Below are 17031 nucleotides of genomic sequence, written 5' to 3'. Positions count from 1 at the left end.
CTTGGCTGGATAGTGTCTACAAAAATATGATATCATTAGATAGCACCAAAGTTAGAACATTCTGATTTCCAGGTTAATACCACAGTGACTACAGATGCCATTGAGTACCAGTTGTGGGCTGTGGTGAGTTGGCTAAGTGAAAGAGATAATTGTGGGGTTCACCTCCAACGTGTTGAAGGGACACAAAGTGAAGCTATTTACAATAAACACTGAAGCTTCAGCAGTCTACACACACAAATTTGGTACTTACCTGTGGGAAATAAGTTTACCTACAACAGACCATAGCCAGTACGGCTATTTTCTTGAACACCAGTTTACGCAGATGGTGATTGTAACGAATTTATTTGAGGAGAAAGTACACATCTGGAGTGAAAAATACCATAGGCAGACTGTTTTCCTGTTCACCTTGGGAAGGTTAAATTGGAGAGGTTGGATGGGATAACTCTCAGACTTAGGTAGTTCGTGTAAATTGCATTTTTATGGGAGGAGATAAAGGGGAAATTAATTTCAATTTCAAGTCATGAAGCATGCATATACAAGATAGACTGATAGGAGGAAAATGAAAGAAGAGTGATTGTACTTCAGGTCAAGCAAGGATAAAATGAATATGCGGGGAGAAGTGTTGTTGAGAGTAGAGCAATGGTTCTGCCTCCCTAGGTCAACAAATGCTTGATTAGACTGCCTAATAAAGGGCCCGTTGGTGTGAAATATTCAAAACGGAGAGTGTTGATGCCTGAAAGTAAAGTGATTAGTTAGAGTGTAATAGAGTCAGAATTTTCAGCAGTAGAAATAGGACATAACCTGCAATGTTGCAATGAATATGGTTGTATATCTTTTATGATGGGTAGACGTGATTGAGAAACATATCCAGTATGAAAATAGTGTTGTCGTTTTTGGGACATGTTTTCATGATGTGCCTCTGTTCTATAGTACTGATGCAGTTGGACAAGAAAGGCACTGAAAAGAGAGTTTACTTTTTTGACCGTTATAATCTCTTTTAGCCAAAGGATGAAAATGATTAAACGGATTACTTGGGGTGCAGGGTTAAACATAACTAGTGTATCCTTACTGCCACCAATAGCTGCACACGGTATGTTGTCATGTGACACTAACAACACATTAAAGAATATATCTAGTATGCTTCAGAAAAGGGGACATTTCTTACATTGTTGATGATAAGGAAGTGTGAGAATGATAAGAAAGACATGGGAATTAAGGAAAGGTACAGTTACCACTTGTCAGAGGTGTCTGAATCAAGTTGCCAGAAAGAGTACTGAAAAGTCTGCCAATCTAGTTTCTTGTGATAGAACTAACAACATGATTTGTCAATACAAAAAGTGAAGGATTGGTGGAAGCATATTCAGAATAATGTCGTTTTTTCTGTCTGAATTTGCTTGACAAGAATTTGAAAAGTGATAAGTCAATACAAATGAGACAAAGGGCAGGAGGAATGAAATGCTTTAGAGAAGTTTACCGCCAAAAAACAAAACAAACCAGAACATGTACATAATTTTGGTTAGACAATTCTTGCCTCTGGTGGGGAGAATTTTGTGTGTGTATGTGTACGTTTGTAAGGCAGGAGGTGGTGTGACTGTGCAAATGTGTACCTGTGTGCAGAATCATATATTGTCACCTATATGTTTGATACCTCTCCATCTATAGTTTGAGTACCACTTGCTGGTGGCTATCAGGCAGTGTGAAGCTTCCTTAGTGGGGTAATAAAAGGTACTTATAGTATGCAGGACATTTGCAGAATTCAGGATGTGTACTGCTTCATTGGGCAACATAGGTAAGTCCTATTAAGGTAAAGGCAATCTCTCTGACAAGACATATTAATAGACCAAACAATAAGACTTTCAGAAGAATAGTCCCTAGTAAGAAAGGCCAAATAAAACGTTGATGTTGACTTAAGAAATGGGTCACAGAAAATTCAGGCCAAGCAGAAGGGTTAAGTTAAACAGAACTAAGAAGACAAAGGTGAACCAGATCTGAATCTTTGAATTTTCAAGCTGTGCATTAAAGTCGTTTTAACTTTGAATGAAGTAACAGTAATACAGAAAGTTGTAACTACATGAGCAGCATATATTTATATAAGCTTCATAAACAGAGTCAAAAGTAAAATTGTTTTTGACTATATATTCCCAAAGGTAATGTTTACAAGGAACCTAGCTCCAAATGCACTAATATTTTTTGTGATTCAGACTTTGCAAGGTTTAACGAATTGCAGTTTCCAAATCACAATCTACTATGGTGTAACTAAAAAGTGATTTGTTATGATTCACAGTTCCACTGTATACGAAATCTACATTTAAAACATCACAATATATGATTTGTTAAATTTTGATCATTGCACTGGCTATAACTGATGACCTTTCATTCAAAGTGAATTAGCAATTGCACATTTGAGGGCTGAGAGCAGTACAAGAGTATATCAAAGTGCCAAAGAAGGTAACCTGGTGTTAATTTTGTAATTTGCTCATTCTTCATGTAAAGCGCTCTGATACCTCAGGGTCTAGCCAGCGCTATATAAAACTCAGCAAATAAAGAAATAAATAAATTTAGAGACGCAGAAAAATAGTTTATTGCATTTTACAAACAAGAACACTACTGTTTGCGACAGTTATCATTTGATGGTGTGAGGCAGGCAGCTCATAAAAGCCAGGGTATATGTATAAGATAGTACATGTATAGTACAACAACAGTATTGGAACTAGCACAGTATGTAACTACATAATACACAAAGCAGCACACTGTACACATAAAAATAAAGGCGAATGAACCGACAACTCCTTCCGCCCCTTCCTCCCACCCACCCGGACCTAATCACCAAGATAGTCCAACCTCCGTCATATAAACAACTTGTCTTTAGAGAAGTATAAGTTGTCCCAGCTGATGAAACCTCGACAATCAGTACTTGAACATCAGATAGGAAGGGACCGGTGAGAACTCTTGCTCACTCGTGCAAAGTCTGAAGGTACTCATCAGATATCAACCATTGTCTTCCAATTGCACGTGTAACTGCTCCAGCAGTGTATCCCATATCCTAACTGTAGGTCGCTTGAGGCACCCCTGTATTCCTCCCTACGTAATGCCAAGCTCTCAGCCGAGCCCCATCGATACACTTCTTTGTGTCAGCCTAGCACAATGGGCAGAGTGGGAGACTTCCAACAACGTGTTATTTGTAATTAAGCAAGAAGGAGTGCTAGATCAACAAAACGCAATTCAGTCAAGGAAGTTTTTGATCTGGGTTACAACCTACGTATGCCATTTTCCACTGTGTCCCAGTGGGCATGTTCCGTGAGGGTTCTTAGCGAGTCCTGAATTCCTTCCCAATAAGAGAGTGGGGCATGCCCATATCATATGCAAGAGGTCAGCAAGCTGGGCATGGCAAGAGGATACAGTTGCGTAGAAGCGTGTGTGTGTTTTGGAGGATGTCAAGTACGCTCTGCGTAATAGTGTGCACCAAATGAACTTGAACCGTGTGTTACAAAGTATCATGCTCGAATACTCAAGAAGGAACTGCCATTCCTTATCATGAAGTGGGCGGTCCACATCTGGGCTCCCATCATTAGTCAGCACCACATGGAGATTGGAGATGGGGGCGTAGGCTTTTGTATAATATCCAAGTGACTGCCCATACCCATTTAATAAGTTGTCTGTTCCAGAGCATGTGTACCTGATTCCACCCCGTTGGATACCAGCACAGACGTATGTAACATAAGATATTGGCATGTGTAAGGAATAGGTCCCTGTGAAGGTCATAGGATTGTATACAGTCCCAGTGTGGGAGCAATAAACCATCTTCAAAGCAGTCACCAATGGTGGATACAGCCATCGGTTCCCAATGTGCTATTGTAGTGGTTGTGAGAGCCTCCGACAAGGTAGGGAAGCAGCATAAAGGAAAGTTTGGAGCAAGTGGAGGTGTAATGCACGTGAGATGGAGTGCAGCTTGTCAGTACATAAGAGCACTGTGAAAAAGTAAAGGCAATTTGTGGGGGCTGTTTATTCCCGGGTAGAAAAAAAATGCACATAAGCTCCTGGTGCACAGTTTAGCAGGCGTTTAAACGTTTTCTTATAGATGTAATCCCTTTATCCAAGAGGAAAGTCACTGTCATTGAGCCATAAGGCAATAAGATCAGAAATAGGGAGCACCCAGCCCACCACTCTCCGGCGGCAGCTGTCATTTAAGGACACTACTGTGGTGCTGGCCTGAATCCATACATCAGGCCAGCATCAGGTCAATTAAAAGAAAATACAACGTCTTAAAAACATGCCAGGGAATAATGATTGGGAGATTTACAAACAAATATAATAAATTAGGGAGCATCACCATTTTGGCATGGGCCAAACAGCCTGTCACCAATCGGGGTAGAGTGACCCAGAATTACACCTGGGCTCTTAGCTCAGGGATGGTTATCATTAAATTCCCATTAAGCAGATCCATGTGGGATCTAGAGGCCTGAATGTCCAAGTTTCTAAACGTGTGGTGGGCTACTGGGATATCATCATGCACCCCTGGAAGGAGAAAGTGTGTAATTTTGCATGAATGACTTGCAGGCCTGGCAAATCTTCGAATGTTTGAATGATAGTAGAAATAGGGTTAAGGCTCATGCTAAAGTCGTGGGTGTATATAATCACCATCATCATCAAGGTTATTTTCGATCACATGGATCTTTTTTAACTTTTAATTGTGTTAATCATTGCTGTACACTGCACCTTGCAAGGTTTAAAATGTTGGATCCATAATGCATGTCAAAATGTGTCCAGCCCAAAGACAACCACCTTGCGAGTGTCTGTAGCTAAGATTCTCATAACCTCTAAATAGTGACCAGGTCCAATCAGTTTACACAACAGCACAATCCATTTGCACCGCAAACATCTATATTTGGGACAAAAAAATAGCAAGTGGACTATAGATTCTGGGCATGTGTTACATGCAGGACACGGTTCATCTGTAGTAGCCTTGTTACTCCACATTTTACAAAACAGCCTGGTAGGTAAGGTTTTAAAACGAAATTGAATAAACAATGTACGTGCCAATGGTGGTACAACTACATCAATTGTTTCCTCGTAAAATGGAACAAATTTAAAATTGATTAAATCCTGGCTCAGGGTGCCGACTGGTTTGGCCATCCGAGTATATCTCTTTGACCCTAGATTTTGGAATGAGACACACTCTTTCAGGGGAGTACCAATATTTCTCCATCCAAGGGTCTTCAATAAGTTCTTCAGTGAATTAAACCGTGGGATAGAGTTAACGTGGGTAAACTTCAGGAGATCAATCGCCTCTGCTCTATATGGAGTGAGCTCATTTACCGACCATAGGTGGTGCCAAAACATTAGTTGCTTATAGCCCAACTTGTGCAGTAGCAATTTTGACCCAGGTCCAGGAACATGGGTACAAAGGGGGGAACTAGAGAGAAGGTTTAACATTGAGTGAAAAAAACGATTTTCTACAGCAGTGAGTGAGTTTGCATTTCCAATGCCCCTTAATTCGCCACCATAGAGGGCTTCCCCAAGTATTATAGTGTTGTAAATTTCTAATGCTGGGTCCACTTTCCCTGTCTTTTTGTGAATTTTGCTTAGGTGGGCCGTTTGTTGTACTAATGATATTTGAGCCTTTTCAATGTGTAACACCCAGTTTAGCAATGACGATAGGTGGATACCCAGATAGTCGAACGCATGGACTTGCTCTAGGGGACATTTGCTTTTTTGGGGCTTGGAGTTCCCCTTCGAGACGATCATATTATTAGTTTTAGGATCGTTTAATACCAAGCCATGCTCATTTCAGAATTCCATAAAATTATTCAACAGTTGTTGCAAACCTTGGGGGATTTAGAGATGATTAGACTGTCATCCGAGAAGAGTAGGGCTGGTACTTATCTCTCCCCCATTTTTGGTGTGTCGCATCCATCCCTATCTAGATAGTCAATCACCCCATTTATGAAAAGGGAAAACAATGTAGGGGCTAGGACACACCCTTGAAGCACTCCACATTCAACAGGAAATTGCTCAGTGAGTTGATTGTTATTCCTGACCTAACTTGTGCTGTATGTGAATAGTGCAGCCAGATTCGAAATTCAAGGAGTTTATGTGGTATACCCATCTGCCAGCACCCTCCACAACTTGGCTGTTGGTACCAGGCCAAATGCATTGCATAAGTCCACAAAGGCAACATATAGTTTTCCCCCTTGAATGCTGACGGATCACTGACATAATATAGAATTACAAAATATAGACTTACAAAAATATAGTCACCAAAATATCGAATTTTTTTAAATGTCTTAAAAGTAATTTAAAATTAATGAAATAATAAATATAATTGCCTAAAACATACTTAAAAATACTCAAATAACCTTAAAATTAAGATATAATTAATTTAAGTTATTAATAAAAAATGTACAATATTTTACCGTAGGATAGCAGGAGGGGAACTTTTAATATTACCACTCCAGTGAGTGCTACAGTAGGGAAAGCGTTGGATAGCGTAGGGGTAAAAAATACTGGGGCATATTACCAACAACTAGCGATAATTTTTGTCTCTAACTTGTTTAGAGACAAAAATTATCGCCGCACATCGCCGATTTTTATCGCAGATAAACCTTGCTATTAGCAAGGTTTATCGCAAATGCGATAAAAAACGGCCGCAATGCATGAATATCGCTGAAAAGTCAGCGATATTCATGCATTATCGAGCAAATGCTCTTAGCCATGTTATCCACCTCCCATTGGATAACATGGCTAAGAACTGCTCAGGGCAGGTGTTAGCTTTTGGAGATATTCGCGCTTAGCGCAAATATCTCCAAAAGTTGGTAATAGGAGATAGCGATGTTAGGGACTGTTTCCAGTCGCTAACATCTTGGCACGCCCACTTTGCATGTCATTAGTGATAAATATCACTGACATGCAAAGCGGGGCCCAAGATGGTCGCTATCTCCTATTAGCTGTCACTAACTGGTGTTAGCGACAGCTTGGTAATAGGGAGATAATTTTATCTCCGCTTTCTTGGCTTTTAAAGCCAAAAAAGCGGAGATAAACCCCCTTGATAATATGCCCCACTATTCCCACTCCAGTGAGTGCAACAGTAGGGAAAGCGTTGGATAGCGTAGGAGTAAAAAATACTATTCTCACTCCATAGAGTGTAACAGTAGGGAAAGCGTTGGATAGCGTAGGGGTAAAAATGACTATTCCCACTCAAGAGAGTGCAACAGTAGGGAAAGCGTTGGATAGCGTAGGGGTAAAAAATACTATTCCCACTCCAGTGAGTGCAACAGTAGGGAAAGCGTTGGATAGCGTAAGGGTAAAAATTACTATTCCCACTCTAGAGCGTGCAACAGAAGGGAAAGCGTTGGATAGCGGGAGGGTAAAAAATACAATCCCCACTCCAGAAAGTGCAACAGTAGGGTATGCGTTGGATAGCGTAGGGGTAGAAATTAATATTCCCACTCCAGAGAGTGCAACAGTAGGGAAAACGTTGGATAGCGTAGGGGTAAAAAATACTATTCCCACTCCAGTGAGTGCAACATCAGGGAAAGCGTTGGATAGCATAAGGGTAAAAATTACTATTCCCACTCCAGAGAGTGCAACAGTAGGGAAAGCGTTGGATAGCGGGAGGGTAAAAATTACTATTCCAACTCCAGAGCGTGCAACAGTAGGGAAAGCGTTGGATAGCGTAGGGGTAAAAATTACTATTCCCACTCCAGAGAGTGCAACAGTAGGGAAAGCGTTGGATATTCGAAGGGTAAAAATTACTATTTCCACTCCAGAGAGTACAACAGTAGGGAAAGCATTGGATAGCGTAGGGGTAAAAATTACTATTCCCACTCCAGAGAGTGCAACAGCAGGGAAAGCATTGGATAGCGTAGGGGTAAAAAATACTATTCCCACTCCAGAGAGTGCAGCAGTAGGGAAAGCATTGGATAGCGGGAGTGTGAAAATTACTATTCCCACTCCAGATAGTGCAACAGTAGGGAAAGCGTTGGATAATGAAGGGGTAAAAAATACTATTCCCACTCCAAAGAGGGCAACAGTAGGGAAAGCGTTGGATAGCGGGAGGGTGAAAATTACTATTCCCACTCCAGTGAGTTTAACAGTAGGGAAAGTAATGATTTAATATATTATTAAAAATAAATTAAATATCAATCCCAATAAAACATTAATTGAAATATAACCAATTTAATATTATGTAATAATTAATTAGAAATACAACTACATATTAGTTATTAAAAATTAATAACCTATTCATAATTATTTAACAACTAATTATTTTTCAATAATAAAAACTAATTAATAATACAAATTAATACCAATTAAAAATTAACAGTAAATTAATTATCAATACACAAAAAGTATTTTTAACATGTAATTAATTACAATTACATTACTTCCCACCCTATTACCCTATAAACCCACATCCCACTACAGAAAATACATTGATACAATTATCATAATTATCAAATATTTAATTAATACAAAATAATTACCAATTAATAAAAATGAATTGCCAATTAATGGAAATTAATTACCAATTAAAAATTAATTAACAATAAATGTAAAATCAATACCAATGAATGAAAACAATTATTTACTTAATTACAATTAAATTCCTTCCCACCCTATTCCCCTATAAACCCACAACCCGCTACAGAAAATAAATTTAGAAAATTAACATAACTAACAATTAATCAATTAATACAAATTAATTGGCAATTAATAAAATTAATTACCAATTAAAAAATACCAATAAATTCAAAATGAATACCAATAAATAAATAAAAATATTTAATTAATTACAATTAAATTACTTCTCACCCTATTCCCCTATAAACCCACAACCTGCTACAGAACTAAAAAGCAAAATGTAATTAAAAATTAATAATTATTGCTAAAAATTAATATTTAATTTAATATAATTAAATTACTTCCCACCCTATTCCCCTATAAACCCACAACCCGCTACAGAATTAAATTACGCATAAAATTAAATAACATAAAATTCATTACTTAAAATACATTAAACATACATTACAAAAATTAATATACACTTTTCACACCTATACTAACATACAAAACACTTTAAAAAATGTGATATTATAAAAAAATCGATATATTTAATGCCTATATTGTATACTTCGATATTTTGAATTCTATATTTTGAAAATCGATATTACTTACCTTAAAATCGATATTTTTAACCACTATATTGTGTCCATTCGATATTTTGTCCATTCTATATTTTTACTTCGATATTATGTCCATTCTATATTTTGGAATCGATATTATGACTGTTTACCAATGCTGACCTCACTCCAGTAGATACACAAGAAGCAGAAAACCTGATCCAGTGCGCTGATATTAGCACGAAAGCCTACTTGGAAGTCGCTCAATATGTGGTGCTCTGAGATCCAAACCTGTACTCGACGCAGCACTTGCTTGCACATAATTTTGTTGCAATGAGTCAATTTGGCATATAGGCCTATAGCTGACCTGGGTGGCTCTATCACCCTTCTTAAAATTGGGGATTATCTCTGCTATATTACATGAGGTGGGACTATTCATGCCTGCTGTAATGGTATTTGTAATCATATTAATATGAGAAGCCCAGAGAGCTATATCCTCTTTGTACAAATCATTTGGGATTCAATCATCAGGACCAGGGGTTCTGGCTGTGATGCTGGAACAAATTGCAGACTGTGTTTCTTCCTTGGAGAACACCAAGTCCTCTGCAGCATCTACCTGGTTTACACCCATCGCATCAGATGGGGCCTCCACCTCAACCCTACCTAGTGCATAAAGCCCACCAAAGTGGGTCACCCACTCATCTGGCTGAACTGTAAACTCCAATTTCAACTTTCTAGTGTGAAGCCAATATGCTGCTTGTTTCCAAAAAGTTGTAGAATCTTCAGATGATGCCTTTTGGAGGAGCACCAGAGTGGGTCTTTCCATGTCTTCTTAGCTCGCTTTAGAGCTTTCCTGTAGCTTTTTCTACATGCCACTAGGTCAGGGTGAACATTGGATTTTGCAGCCCGTACAAGGTTGGACTTGGCTTTTCTACATCCAGGTTGTATCAGGCTGCTTGGGGTTCTTGTTTAGTCTGGATCTGATTATACTCCTGCTTCTGCTTTCTACAGGGTTTACCCAATAGATCCCTAATGTCATTAAATGCAGTTTCATGCCTAAGGGGCAGCTTCTTGATTATCTTGTCCTTTGGTAGATTTGACATCTCTACCAGAGTTTGGCGTACTATATGTTTCGCTAATTTCAGGGTCTCAGGATGTTCCTACACCCAGTATCATCTAATTGATCTCATGTTATTAGTAATGGACAGTTCTCCCAAGTCCTTCTCCCCCCAGCTACACAATTCAATAGTGTTATCACCCAAATCTGTTTGAGACAGGGTCTGGGCATTATGGTCACTATCTGAGCAATTGACCCCTGCCATATCATGAACTAATGGCCAAGGGCTAAGTACAACCAAACAGTAGTCGATCTTGCTTGCATAGCCAGGTCAGTAAAGGTTAGTCCCCTTTTTTGTCTGATTTTGATCTCCCATTTGTGGCTCTTAGGTCGTGTTGCAATGAGAAGGCCAACATCTGACTACCTCTCTTTGTTCACCTAACTAGGGGGAGTTCTTGCTGTGGGACCTGCAAAATACTATCCCACTCCTAAGTCAGATCTCTTGTGATCATGGCTAGGGGTTCAGAGGTACAGTTCAAGTCCTCTGCTACCAGGGCTGGGGACTATCAGCAGTTTCCAAAAGTACATGGTCTAGAATTTTGATGGTATTCGTATTTGTATTTTTAGAGGCCTGTATAACTCTGTTATAGACATTATAGATCCTGATTTTCAAATCACTTTGTGTTTTCAGATCTATAGCTAATAAATCAGGATAATCTATATGAACCATGTTTATTTTTAACCATAGGGCATTTCTGACCCTGATAGACCCTTTCTCTATTCTGGTAGCATTTACGCCATAGGTTGAGAACCCACCCCAATAGAGGGTATGCAGACTCCATGTTTCTTACATCGTGTGAGTCAACAAAAAGGCCCCAACACAGATCTTCCAAAAGTTTTGAGATCTGTCCACATTTCCGACCAGCATTCTTAATTGGCTTGGGTGGGGATTTATAGGGATGTGGTTGGTGTTACTCTCCATGGAGACTTCCCCTACCTCAATACTGGGAAAACCACTGACCCCCCTCCCATCCTACATCCACGTTCAAAGCACAACCCTATCCTCAACGGTAACAGGCCCCCTCAGCCCTACAGGAACTTGGACTACAGACCCCTCCTGATATTGGCAGGGGGGTTACACACTCATCTGTGAACAACAAGTCTCCTCTCTGCGGTCATACTTGTACTCCTGGACTATCGGTTTTTGTTCAGGACCCTCTGCTTGGATGGATCCTGGGAATCTCACTGTCTCATTATCAATTCCTGCCGAGGGTCTATATCTTATTATAATAGTACAGGGATCAATTCAAATTAGACCATCAACAGGTGCAAAACAGAAGAACAAGACTATAACCACATCCCTTACTGACCCTGGAACTGTCACTCGTTTAACATTTTTGATGTCATTTCTTATAATTGAGTAGCAGTGCCGGGTGTCCCTAAACCAGTGGGCATCCTTCTCTTCATAACCACCCCTTGGCAGACTGGGTACTTCAGTTAAATATGTTACATGATTATTGTCCTGCTTTTTGGGATCTCCTATAGATTCCATCCAGAATTTGAACCTCCCGTAGTGGCCCCACAGATCCAAACATAGTGGGTCACCTATCTATTGATGGGAAAGTACTCTCCAACACTACTCCTTCCTCCCCCCTTCCTTGGAGTGTTTGGTGAGAGGCAGACTGCCTCTTGGGATGCACATTACTTGCCGGGCCATTTTTATGGTAGGTCGAACGATTTGGGATATGGTTGGGCCTTGGGGCGGGGAGTCTTAGTGGGTCACAGTAGAACCAGGGTGTGAAGAGCTATCTCTATCAGCCCCTGTAGGGCCAGAGCCCGCAGGGGCTCGGCTCGTACAAACTGTGGGAAAAGATTCAGGGCTGGCTTCAAAGACAAGAGGCTTGCCAGACCTGCCCCTTCCTGCTAGCTCTTTGACCTCCTTCCTTAGAGCCCCTACTTCATCTCTCAAGGACTCAAATGTCATTTTTTGCATCTGGAACAGGCCACCAAATGCAACACTTCCATCTCCTTGATTAGCCATCCCGCCCACCATTTCGCTATTGTTTCTGGCTGAAAGGACCTCAAATCTACTGTGGAATTCTATTTGGGGTACAACCACCTGCTTGTTGGGATCACACAGAATACTAGAGTGTAGGAATAGTTTTGTTTGGGACATAGGTCCAGAGGAAATACTTCTGGGCTTCTTCCCTTTTTGTGATTTCTTAAACATCAAAGGGATTTGTGTGGCATGGTTTTTTAGCTAGAGAAGACACGGGAGGGGGTTCCTCCATGGTCCCAGTGGCAGTATTAAAATAAATTGGATTAGCTGATTTGGCGGAAGCCAGAGGAGTTTCTGTATTAGTTATCTCATGGCATTCAGTAAGGAGAGCCTCAATCCTGTTCTTTGACTCATGACAGACAGCACCAGTGCCCATCTTTTTAGGGCGGGGTGCACCCTGGACCTTGTCTTGGCCTTCCTTTTGCCAAAAGCCCTTTAGACCCCAGGGAGAAACCCCTTAATACAACAGAAGTGTACAAGAACCTCAAGGATATGTCCACTCCACCCCACTCAGTATTAACAGATACGCAATCTCCCCTGAGATCTCCCCGAAATGCTCGTGTCCTTCGCCGATTCCCCTAAAGTTCTGTTGGGGGCCATTGCCAATCAGTTCAGGAGGAGCAAAGATAAAAGCAGTCTTTTTGGAGAACAATCACTCAGCTGCAAAATCTGCAAAATTTTAATAGTACCTTTATTATCAGTAGGTTCTTTGTGGAGTGCATATCGTCCATCTTTGCAGAAAAAACCAAAACCCAAGACATTTGGCACTTCCCTGCCTCTTCCTAGCTCTGACGGGTGTGAACGGGTGTGGACGGGCCAGCTCTTGGCCCGGGCTTCACCCGGGCGTCCCGCGCTGTGGGAGCCCTAGCCTGCTTTTAAGTACATTCTGGCGCGCTCACTGTGATGTTGGCAGCTCCTAGCCGCAAGAAACTCTGTGGTGGAATGTTGTCCATATATAATGAGACCACATACGACTGCAGCCAACATGGGATATCCCAACCTGCAGTGTCTTGTCTAAGCCTTTGTGCAAGGGGTTCAATTTCCAGCACAAATAATAGTGGTGATAGCGGACATCCCTGACACGTTCCACAGGATATTGGGTATTGTGCGGAAATATGAGCACCTATTTTGGATCAACCCCTTGGATTTGCATAGAGCACCCCGACCCAATTAATGAATGCAGTAGAAATATTAAAGTTGTACAACACTGAGAACATGTAGTCCCAGTCCAGATAGTCAAATGCCTGCTGTAGGTCCAATGAGAGGCAGCCAGTGTTAGGAAAAGGACTGTGCGTTATTATTATAACCTGCTATAGACGCCAAATATTCAGACAGGTACTTTTGTGGGGAACAAAGCCACTCTGATCTATGTGCAATGAATCTGGGAGTAATGGGAGCAGCCTCTGGGTGAGCACCTTTCTAAGGATTTTGTATCCTGAGGTCAAGAGAGGTAGTTTTCTGTAGTAGGAGAGATCACCTGGGGCCCAGCTGGGCTTAAGCAGGGAAGTGACAAGGGCTTGACAGGTCGTAGAAGGTTAAAGAGCCTGCCTCCATAGATATCCCGTAAAGCTTCTCTAAATGAGGAACTAACCATGTGGCAAAAGTAGAATAGAATTCGATAGGCAGACTTTCCCCCTTGAATGCTGACTTCACTCCAGTAGATACACAAGAAGCTGAAAACCTGATCCAGTGCGCTGATATTAGCACAAAAGCCTACTTGGAAGTTGCTCAATATGTGGTGCTCTGAGATCCAAACCTGTACTCGACGCAACACTTGCTTGCAGATAATTTTGTTGCAATGAGTCAATTTGGATTATAGGCCTATAGCTGACCTGGGTGGCTCTATCGCCCTCTTAAAAATGGAGATTGTCTCTGCTATATTCCATGAGGAGGGAGTATTCATGCCTGCTGTATTGGCATTTGTAATTATATTAATATGAGAAGCCCAGAGAGTTATATCCTCTTTGTACAAATCATCAGGGCCAGGGCTTCTGGCTGCGATGCTGGAAGGGAACAAATTGCTGACTGTGTTTCTTCCTTGGAGAACACCAAGTCCTCTGCAGCATCTTGCTGGTTTACACCCATCGCATCAGATGGGGGCTCCATCTCAACCCTACCTAGTGCATAAAGCCCACCAAAGTGGGTCACCCACTCATCTGGCTGAACTGTAAACTCCAATTTCGACTTTCTACTATGTAGACAATATCCTGCTTGTTTCCAAAAAAGTTGTAGAATCTTCAGTTGATGATGCCTTTTGAAGGAGGACCAGAGTGGGTCTTTCCATGTCTTCTTAGCTCGCTTTAGAGCTTTCCTGTAGCTTTTTCTACATGCCACTAGGTCAGGGTGAACATTAGATTTTGCAGCCGTACAAGGTTGGACTTGGCTTTTCTACATCCAGGTTGTACCAGGCTGCTTGGGGTCTTGTTTAGTCTGGATCTGATTATACTCATGCTTCACAGGAGGGGGTTCCTCCATGGTACCAGTGGCAGTATTAAAATAAATTGGATTAGCTGATTTGGCGGAAGCCAGAGGAGTTTCTACATTAGTTATCTAATGGCATTCAGTAAGGAGAGCCTCAATTCTGTTCTTTGACTCATGACAGACAGCATCAGTGCCCCTCTTTTTAGGGCGGGGTGCACCCTGGACCTTGTCTTGGCCTTCCTTTTGCCAAAAGCCCTTTAGACCCCTGGGAGGAACCCCTTAATACAACAGAAGTGTACAAGAACCTCAGGGATATGTCCTCTCCACCCCACTCAGTATTAACAGATTCGCAATCTCCCCTGAGATCTCCCCCGAGATGCTCGTGCCCTTCGCTGATTCCTCTAAAGTTCTGTTGGGGGCCATTGCCAATCAGTTCAGGAGGAGCAAAGATAAAAGCAGTCTTTTTGGAGAACAATCACTCAGCTGCAAAATCAACAAAATTGTAATAGTACCTTTATTATCGGTATGTTCTTTGTGGAGTGCATATCGTCCATCTTTGCAGAAAAAAACAAAACCCAAGAGATTTGGCACTTCCCTGCCTCTTCCTAGCTCTGACGGGTGTGAACGGGTGTGGACGGGCCAGCTCTTGGCCCGGGCTTCACCCGGGCATGTCCACACGCGTCCCGCACTGTGGGAGCCCTAGCCTGCTTTTAAGTACCTCCTGGCGCGCTCACTGTGATGTTGGCAGCTCCTAGCCGCAAGAAACTCGGGGGTGAAATGTTGTCCATGTATAATGAGACCACATACGACTGCAGCCAACATGGGATATCCCAACCTGCAGTGTCTTGTCTAAGCCTTTGTGCAAGGGGTTCAATTTCCAGCACAAATAATAGTGGTGATAGCGGACATCCCTGAAACGTTCCACAGGATATTGGGTATTGTGCGGAAATATGAGCACCTGTTTTCGATCGACCCCTTGGATTTGCATAGAGCACCCTGACCCAATTAATGAATGCAGTAGAAACATTAAAGTTATACAACACTGAGAACATGCAGTCCCAGTACAGATAGTCAAATGCCTGTTGTAGGTCCAATGAGAGGCAGCCAGTGTTAGGAAAAGAACTGTGCGCTATTACTATAACCTGGTATAGACGCCGAATATTCAGACAAGTACTTTTGTGGGGAACAAAGCCACTCTGGTCTATGTGCAATGAATCTGGGAGTATTGGGAGCAGCCTCTTGGTGAGCACCTTTCTAAAGATTTTGTATCCCGAGTGCAAGAGAGGTAGTTCTCTGTTAGACGAGAGATCACCTGGGGCCCAGCTGGGTTTAAGCAGGGAAGTGACAAGGGCTTGACAGGTCGTAGAAGGTAAAGAGCCTGCCTCCATAGATATCCCGTAAAAGTTCTCTAAATGAGGAACTTATCATGTGGCAAAAGTAGAATAGAATTTCGATAGGCAGACTATCTATGCCTGCTGTCTTGCTTATTGCCATCCCCTTGACTGCAGTGTGCAGTTCTTATGGTGTTATGGGAGCTGCTAATAACCCAAGTGCTTCGTCCAAGACCTAGGGGAGTCTCAAATCACCCAAGAATCTATCCCTTGATGCTAGGGCAGTGTGGGATTAGCCCTGTACAGGTTTGCATATTAAGAGCGAAAGGTGCCTTTATTGTCCAATTGTGTAGTGCAGGGTTTCCCCGTAAGTGAAGTGATGGATAAGAGCAGTGTAGGGGACAGTTGTGGCTGGATCATGCAGGCAAGAAGCATACTGGCCCTATCTGTTCCGGAGTGCAGTGTGTGTGTAAGTTTTTTTATTTAATAAGCATCAAGTGCTCTTCTCTAACGTTTCCACATATTGTATTCTAGTGTCCTGTAGGGCTACTAAGCATGGAGGATGCAGTATTTAGAGATACCCAAGGTACTGGCATCAACACTACAAATAAGGCCACAGCCTCCATGCCACCAGTGGGAGGCATTTAAGGTTGTGAACAGAGGGGTGTTTATCGCTATGGCAACAGCAGCCAGACATTATGTTATCTGTAAGTTTAGAGACACGATTGGGAATCCTTGAACAGGAGGCAGTACATCACCCCACATGCTTAGTTGCCAAATGCGTATAATCCATTGGAATCATTGTCTTGTTAATACTACAGCAAACATTTGAAAAAGTCATGGGTGTAAAATTATAAACGTTTCGTTTTTCTGTCAATGATCGCCCTTACCTCGACAAGATTACTGTGGTTGCAGCCCTGTCGATCTGTTTTTGCTGACTGACCCGTTGCTAGAACACTCCCCCGACATCATTGGACCCCTCATTTTACTCTTGCTCCGGAACGCAGGACCGCCGACTGGCAGGGACTCCATCCCCGAGCGGTC

General features: G+C 41.8%; 1 protein-coding gene across 2 annotated transcripts in view; it reads left to right on the top strand.

Moving 5' to 3' along the window:
- Window positions 1-17031, top strand: part of TMX4 (thioredoxin related transmembrane protein 4) — a 378667-nt gene that overhangs the window by 115869 nt on the left and 245767 nt on the right. The window lies entirely within an intron of this gene.

Source organism: Lissotriton vulgaris, chromosome 6 (assembly GCF_964263255.1).
Source record: "Lissotriton vulgaris chromosome 6, aLisVul1.2, whole genome shotgun sequence".
NCBI classification, from domain to species: domain Eukaryota; kingdom Metazoa; phylum Chordata; class Amphibia; order Caudata; family Salamandridae; genus Lissotriton; species Lissotriton vulgaris.
The sequence above is the reverse complement of the archived record's forward strand: the minus strand, read 5'-3'. Positions and strand labels throughout refer to the sequence as shown.